General features: G+C 39.9%; 1 protein-coding gene across 1 annotated transcript in view; it reads right to left on the bottom strand.

Moving 5' to 3' along the window:
• Positions 1–4,843: 4,843 nt before the first annotated feature.
• The window catches only part of LOC119374789 (uncharacterized), a 39,879-nt gene continuing 37,321 nt past the window's right edge, over positions 4,844–7,401 (bottom strand). The window contains exon 10 of the mRNA XM_037644982.2: positions 4,844–4,987. The gene's annotated coding sequence lies outside the window, so the exon portion shown is untranslated. The remainder of the gene's footprint in view (positions 4,988–7,401) is intronic.

The following is a 7,401-nucleotide window of genomic DNA, read 5'->3' as shown; positions in this document are numbered from 1 at the left end:
GGCAGCATAACCCACAACATTGAGCATGGACTTGCACATTCCATTTCAACTGCCCTAATAAAGATCTCAACTGAAGTGGAGCAGGATTCAAGTTCAAATTCCTGCATGCCGCAGCTGAATGTGCCCTGAGCTTGTAGGCATGTTGCCAGTTGGGAATAAAGAGGCTAACTTATTTTAACCATGTGCTTGCCCTTTCTTTATATATAGGTATTTCTATTTTCTTTCGCATTACAGTCATGCATTTCAGGTTTCCTTTTTTTGTTTTGGTATTTTAAATCTTGATTTCAGATTGTCTAATGTCTTGAATGCTGGTTATCAAGCAGAGCATGAGTTGAAAACTACTCACACTGAAATCTTGTTTTGTGCTCTCTAAATGTGCCTAGTGGGAAGCCAGAAAGAGTAATGGCTATTTGTCTGGGACCAAATACATGAGATGTCTTCGTCTCTGAACACATGTATGGATCAGAAGTTGAGTATCAGAGCTGTCACATAACTCTGGAAGAGGTGCTTGTCAATGCAGTTGTGCCAACAATTGTGCATTTTGCAACCAGTGGCACATTGTGCACCTTTATTTATCCACCAGTGTGTGTGGGGATTCTGGCTCCCTTCATTTAGAAGTCCTTTCCATACCAATGCTGTGAATATTATCAAGACAAAAATATCTGAATTTGTATGGACCTTGAGAATTATGCTCTGTTCATGATCCAGATAACGATGAGGGTTTACATGTGAACATGGTTTGACTGTATCCAAAAAATGTTTGCCAGAAGGCTGTACACAATGCTTTAAAAAATAATAATAAAGGGTACAACACATTTTTATGGAGATGAGGCATATGGTGTAAAAGCATAAAGAGAGACTGGTGCAGTGGCAGACACACAAGATGGTGGGTAACAAAGTCAGTAAAATGATGATGACAGTCCATATCTCTGGTGCCATATGGAGAGATGGGCCGAGAATTGGGCAAGAAAAATGACCTTACACCCCTCTCTCTTGCTGTCTCGTGCATGATAGTCTTTTCCAAGGCATTCCATAACAGTATTCACCTACAATGGTTACTATAAATTCACTTTAAGAAAATGTGATCTTCCTTGGAGGGCACTTAAGAATCAATAAGAAGAGAAGGTGGCAATGGAGTGACAGCATTGCATTCACTTCCAGGAGTTAGTGCTCTACAGTCTAAAAAAGGCACCTTATACTGTATAATCTTGCCTTGGGTACCAGCACTTTTTCTCAGCATATGAACACCTCCAATATAACTTATACATAAAGAGAGGTGAGAAAACTTGGGCAAATTTATGCCTATTTCAGTATTGCTGATATTCTTGGCATTTTTGTAAAAGAATGGGGAATCGATCATCGCTTAGAACATAAGGCCTTTTCTAGCACGCATCAGAGCAACAGAAAGGTGATTATAAGAAACCCTGCAATGACTATGACACGTGTCAAGAACTTACTGAGAGATAAAGGAAAGGTGGCAGTGCACACTGGTGTTCTGTCCTTTTCGTGCTGTTTTATCTTTCCTAAATGCTATGCAATCTATGCTGTTGCCTTAGAATATTATAAGATATATTTGACTGATAAGCACCAGTATGTTCAGTAGTGAGAGAACTGTCCACACCAGAAAAAAATTAGATATGGTATACCATATCTAATTTGGTCAATTTTTGCTCACTATTTTTATAAATCTCATTGTAAGAGTGGACTGTTCAGTACAATAAGTAACCTATGCAGACAGCACAAGGTTACTTTTTGTCAGGGACGAATATTGATAACATCCAAGGATGATGCATTAAGCAGACTGCACACTTGGATGGTAAAGAGTTACTTACGCATTAACTGTTCAGGAAAAAAGGCTGCTCTGTTCCGGGCAAAATTTACATCGTGGCAAATGCTGATAAGAGCCGAGTTCTGGGCGAGTTTTTAATATTGCGTACTTGAGCAGGTAGCACAAAAAACAACAAACATTTGATGTTTTTTGCGCTACCAACAAGCAACAATCGTTGTGGGAGCGGGATGAGGTGTTCTTGGGTGACAATGTGGTTTTCTGATCTTTAGTGGGTGATAAATAGGTGCGGATTACGAAAATGAACTTTGGTTTGAAATTGGTGCTCGTTTTGTGCCTCTGTATCTTGCTTGTGTCTATTTTTTGCACTACCTGCTCAAGTAAACAAATGCTTGCTTTCCTATGTGTTGGTAATGTTAATATAAAAAAGGCATGCCTTTTGCAATGCCATTGGGCAATGTGTTTCACGAGTACATATTTGTCCTCTTAACACAAAGCAAGCTACAGAAACAAAATTCGTGGGTATCCTAAGAAAGTGCCGGTGCATGCTACTAGAACTACTAACTAAAGCTTGTCATATGTCACTGTCTTCTTTCATCTACACTGCTGTTCTGCGTGAGGTACTGGTACCAAGAAGTTATTGCATAACTTAGTAGTACAAAAAAAATACCTGGTGTTGCATTGTCGTTTTCAATGCAGTTTTTAAAAATTGAAATCCTGCACGAGTATTACATTTTAATTACATTTAGGCATGAAATAGCCACATCATATGCACATTAGCAAATTTACCTCCTTCTCACGTTTAACATGACGTACCGATCTTTGGTGCACTCCACGATTGCATACTGTGAACTGCAACTACTGCAGTACTGCCTCCCTGGTGCTCAGATTTCTAAATACAAGCAAAGTCATGAAAGTTTACAAGTGTTAATGAAATATGATATGTATGTTGATTTTTCTTCCCTGACCTTGAATGTAAGAGTTGCATGTATTCAGGGCTTAGTCTCCCTTCATTGGAGGGGGGCCCTCAAAAGGGCAGCAACACACACACACACAATAGATTAAGTGTTATTCTGTGTGAAAGTCAGTTTCGTCACAACTCTCGCAGGCCACAGAAGTAATTTGAAATGATCACTGTGTAGTTACGCCAACTGTCTCTAGAATTCAACAATGTCATGAATGTTATACATAATACAAAGGAATATATTCCAAGTGTATTTAGGCATTTATTTACTAATTGAAAATTGGCATTTTCGAAACGGCTTTTCAAAAATAACTTGGGATGTAAAGGGTTAAAGGTATGTGAGCTCAAAAGAAACAACTCTAGCTGCAATGCATAACATTTACTCACTGCATTGAGAACCTCGGGCAAGACAACGCTATATCCCATTCAGGTGCGAATTACGATGCACTATCTGCAAACGCGTAGAATTCGCATGGCATAATTCTAAGGCACTCAGTATTACATTCCAAAGAAGAAAATTAAGGAATGTGTTGTTTTGTGCGAGTTTCAGTAATTAACATTAATTAGCATGTAATTAAATATCTAATTATTCTACAATCAGTCAGCTTCAATCTTTGCATAAAAAGAATCAAGTATTGGACCCGGAATGCATGCACAGTTTGTTCTTTAACTGTATTCATTTCGAGCGAAGAAAAAAAATACTCTTGATGTTGGTCCTGGAACGCAGCACAAGTGATATTGAACATGGTAGTGTCACCAGCAAAATGATCCTCTGAAGCAATACGCAGCATAATGAAGTTAAATGACCGCGAGATGTCCACTCAGGAAGCCTGCACGAATGTTGCCACCAAGTTTCAGGCCATTTGAAGAAACACCCGGTGCATGACGCGCCTCTGAAGTTGATGTGTACAATTGTACACACCGCCACTGTAGGGGATATTTTATTTTCACGCCTACTTATCTAAAAAAGTAGGCAAAATGCACGCGTATTTGGTATTGCGTCAGACTTGTAATGCACTGCTAAACTAATTAAAATTTACTGTTAACGTAAAGAGACCAAGGTGAACCTTCACTAATTCATGAGCAGGTAGCTTCATGCTCAGCTGCGCCAAGAAGCTTAGTCGAACACGGTGGTGACCCGCTGTGTGCACTTCGAGTAAATGCATGCAGCAGTATGACGATAGCTGTTTTCCTATATTGCTTGCACCACATCAACCGAATAATCATGATAAATCATTATTCAGAAAATTGGAGGGTTAGAATTTTCCTGCACAAGGCACTACTGCCAAAATAAAGTCAACTCCAGCACTTCTTGAATGTTTGCTGCAGTGCAACAGTTCACCTGCTGGCGAAGAGGGGGGGGGGTCGCCCCCCCCCCCTCCCCCCGGCCCCCCGGCAGGTGAAATTGATGTGGGGGCTGGGACACCCTGGGCCCCCCTGACTTTAAACCCAATTACCTCGAATCGTTCCTATGCCACTCATGTTCATTGCTGCCCTTGTGTACGGAGTTTGGCAGGGCTAGTCAGGCTGTCAAAATGTTTTTTCCCCTGCCATACTCACCATTAAAGTACATTTTGTTGTGTACTGATGTGATGGAAATAAACCAAATCTCAAATATTTCATGGCAAAATGTTACATTAACATATGTAAAATGTGTCATCACTTCTTAGGCACTTGCCACTGCAGCTTGAAAATGTGACCTTAGTGGTAGCGGCATTTTTTGTCAAAGTACGAGGCGAGTTCTGTTCTCAGCTGTTTTCCACAGGGTTAGGAATACAAAATGGCCTGTGTAGTGAGATTTTGTCAACATCAGTGATCCATAATCCACCACTGTGGCAGCCCATAAGTATAGCTTCAGAATTTCAAACACCATAAACAAACCAACTGGAACACTGAACGCAGAATTTCAAGGTACCTTTGCTCCTTCTATATGTACGATAACATAGTATGTACTTGTGCAACCTTAATAGTTTTTGCTTACACTTCCCCTCTTGTGCTTTATTTCTCTCCGTCAGCTTGTTAATGCTAGTTCCTGGCAGCTCATGCACTGCAATAGCTGCCTCCCAAGTCATAGCTGCTTTTAACATGTCCATATTCATACCTTTATTTTAAAAAATACAGCCTTATTTTTCTACAGCAAAAAAAAATAAGTCCTGGTAGCACAACTGGTCTTGAGTGTCGCTCTTCAGAAGGGAATCTCACAGGTGCAACATTTTTACGTCGGTGTTCTTGATGACCTGAAGAAAAAGTTATGACGAAGGGCTACACAACTTCAGACATGACAACAACCTGTAGGAAAAATCTACAGCAACATTGCAAATTCAACTAGACAGTCATAACAGTTACTCTTACCGCTACTGCCACAAATATGGCAGTGGTAGCTCAGTCCATAAAATCCAGCAATGAAGCAAAAGCTGTGGCACTTTCTATGACAAAAATATTCTTAGTTTGCCCCAACACATACATAAAACTAAGCAGAAAATAAAAGCATTATTTGAGAAGCTAGTGTACAGAATGGAAGCAAAAGGTGCTGCTCTCAATGGTGCTTTACTAATTCCTTAGGTCTCATGAAAACCTAGATACAGGTGCACATTACATATACTACTCTACAACCATTATAATTAAAAGCAAGCCAACCGTTCAAAAGGGCCCTAAAACACCTTTCCCTGGAACCTGGGAATACAGTGGAATGAGTGTGGCACTTCTTGTAAGAGGTGCTATTCCCCAAATTTTTACAGCAGAGCTGTTATGGTCAAGGTTTGCCGTGTTTCGTAGATAGAAAATTATTATCATCATGAACATGCATGCGCCCAATGACCGTGCAAGCATTCTGTATAGATGGTTAACAAAAGAAGCTGAAACGTAGAGGGGTTTGTCCAATTTATGTGGCACATACGTGCTATAGAAATTTTACAGCAGAGCTGTTATGGTTGAGGTTTGCCGTGCATCGTAGATAGAAAATTATCATCATCATGAACCAGCATGCACTCAATGACTGCCCAAGCATTCTGTACAGATGGTTTACAAGAGAAGCTGAAATGTGCCCACAACCTCTGCTGTGACCTAGACTTGCGCGACTTAGTGCAAGCTGCGTTTTTAATGAGGACTTAATAGGAATGCAGATGTTAAAGGGTGCAATGTTTTTTCGCTCTCCTTCAACTCATTCAATCCCCTCTATAGGAATCATAGAAACATCAATTCACTGCTTAACACAACTTCGTTTGCTTTTTTTCCATGGTTCACTTATGATGACCTTTCAGGTTGAGACTCTGACCAAGGTGCCCAAATGTGCAAAAAAGTGGCGAAAGTGTTTTCTGGTGATTGCGAAGAGTACATACAGAAACATTCACATCCAAGGCGAACAGCTCATTAGTAATCAAGACAACATAGCAGCTGATGTTTAGTACATAATCTGAAAAATTATTACTGTGTTTATCGACACCATGATTAGACGTCATATAATGAACCTTTCACCATAAGTCGGCAAAAAATGCGGAGCCCATTCAGACTCACTCATGAAATATATTTTGCCCTTAGAGCTCACTCGGACTCGGACTCAGCAAAATTTTCCTCAACTGGACTCACTTGGACTCAGATTCACTAAATTTTTTCTCAGTCGGACTCACTCGGACTCAAACTCACTAAAATATTACTCACTCAGACTCAAGGCTCGATCCGAGTCTGAGTGAGTCGACTCATGAGCAGTGTGCCGACCTATGCATTTAACTCATGAATTAGACTAAACGCTCTAGTTTTACCAGCTTGAATACTAATGAGGTGTTCAGCTTAGATGTGGCCAACCCTGTATATGTGCACATAGTTCTTGATAAAATACAACTGCCCTGTGGCTGCAGTAAGACCACAAGTGGCAGCCTGCCAGCACTTCTAAATAATGTCCTTTGAAACAGACAGAAGGGGTACTGATCTTCAAATTCCACTTCACATATTGCAAAGGATGGTTCGAGGCACTTTAAACAACAATATTGCCACATCTTCAAATATATTGTGTAGTTTTAGACAGGCCTGCTTCACACATGGATCAGAGTAGAGCTTCAAAGGGCATCCGGCAGCAACAGAACATCAAGTGATCACAAGGATGACAACTTAAAGGGGCCCTAAAACACTTCTTGAACACACTAAGAAAATGTAGCCTATTTGCAGGTGAGGTATCTGTGAACATGTGGCCAAATGTTAGTGCACTGCATTCAGCAAGAAATTATGAATCTCATGGCAAAAATGGCCAAAATCTGCTCGCTCTCTATCCTTCACAATGTCATCAGCTATGCAGAGAGCAGGAGAAAATTGCACCACTAGGCAGTGGCAGATTTCTTGAGTACACTTCATTGCTAATCATAGTTAAAGAAATGAAAGTTACGTCTGCTATGTCAAAAAATAGTAATAAAAAATTAAAAAGTATTTTATATTTGCTTTCGTAGGCTCTATCAACAGTTCTTTCCTTAACTTTTTCCTTACCACAGCGTAATTAGTTTTTTCTTGTTTTTTGTATGCTTGAGTTTCTCGTGGTACAACTACTAGGTTTACAGTGTCATACAGTATATCGAAGTGAAGATAAAACAAAGTGCTTTCAAATGGTGTTTATTTTTAAAAAGATAAGTAACGTTGGCTGGCTTGAAAAAATTCATTAAAAAAA

The sequence above is a fragment of the Rhipicephalus sanguineus genome, chromosome 1 (genome assembly GCF_013339695.2).
Source record: "Rhipicephalus sanguineus isolate Rsan-2018 chromosome 1, BIME_Rsan_1.4, whole genome shotgun sequence".
Lineage (NCBI taxonomy): Eukaryota > Metazoa > Arthropoda > Arachnida > Ixodida > Ixodidae > Rhipicephalus > Rhipicephalus sanguineus.
The sequence above is the reverse complement of the archived record's forward strand: the minus strand, read 5'-3'. Positions and strand labels throughout refer to the sequence as shown.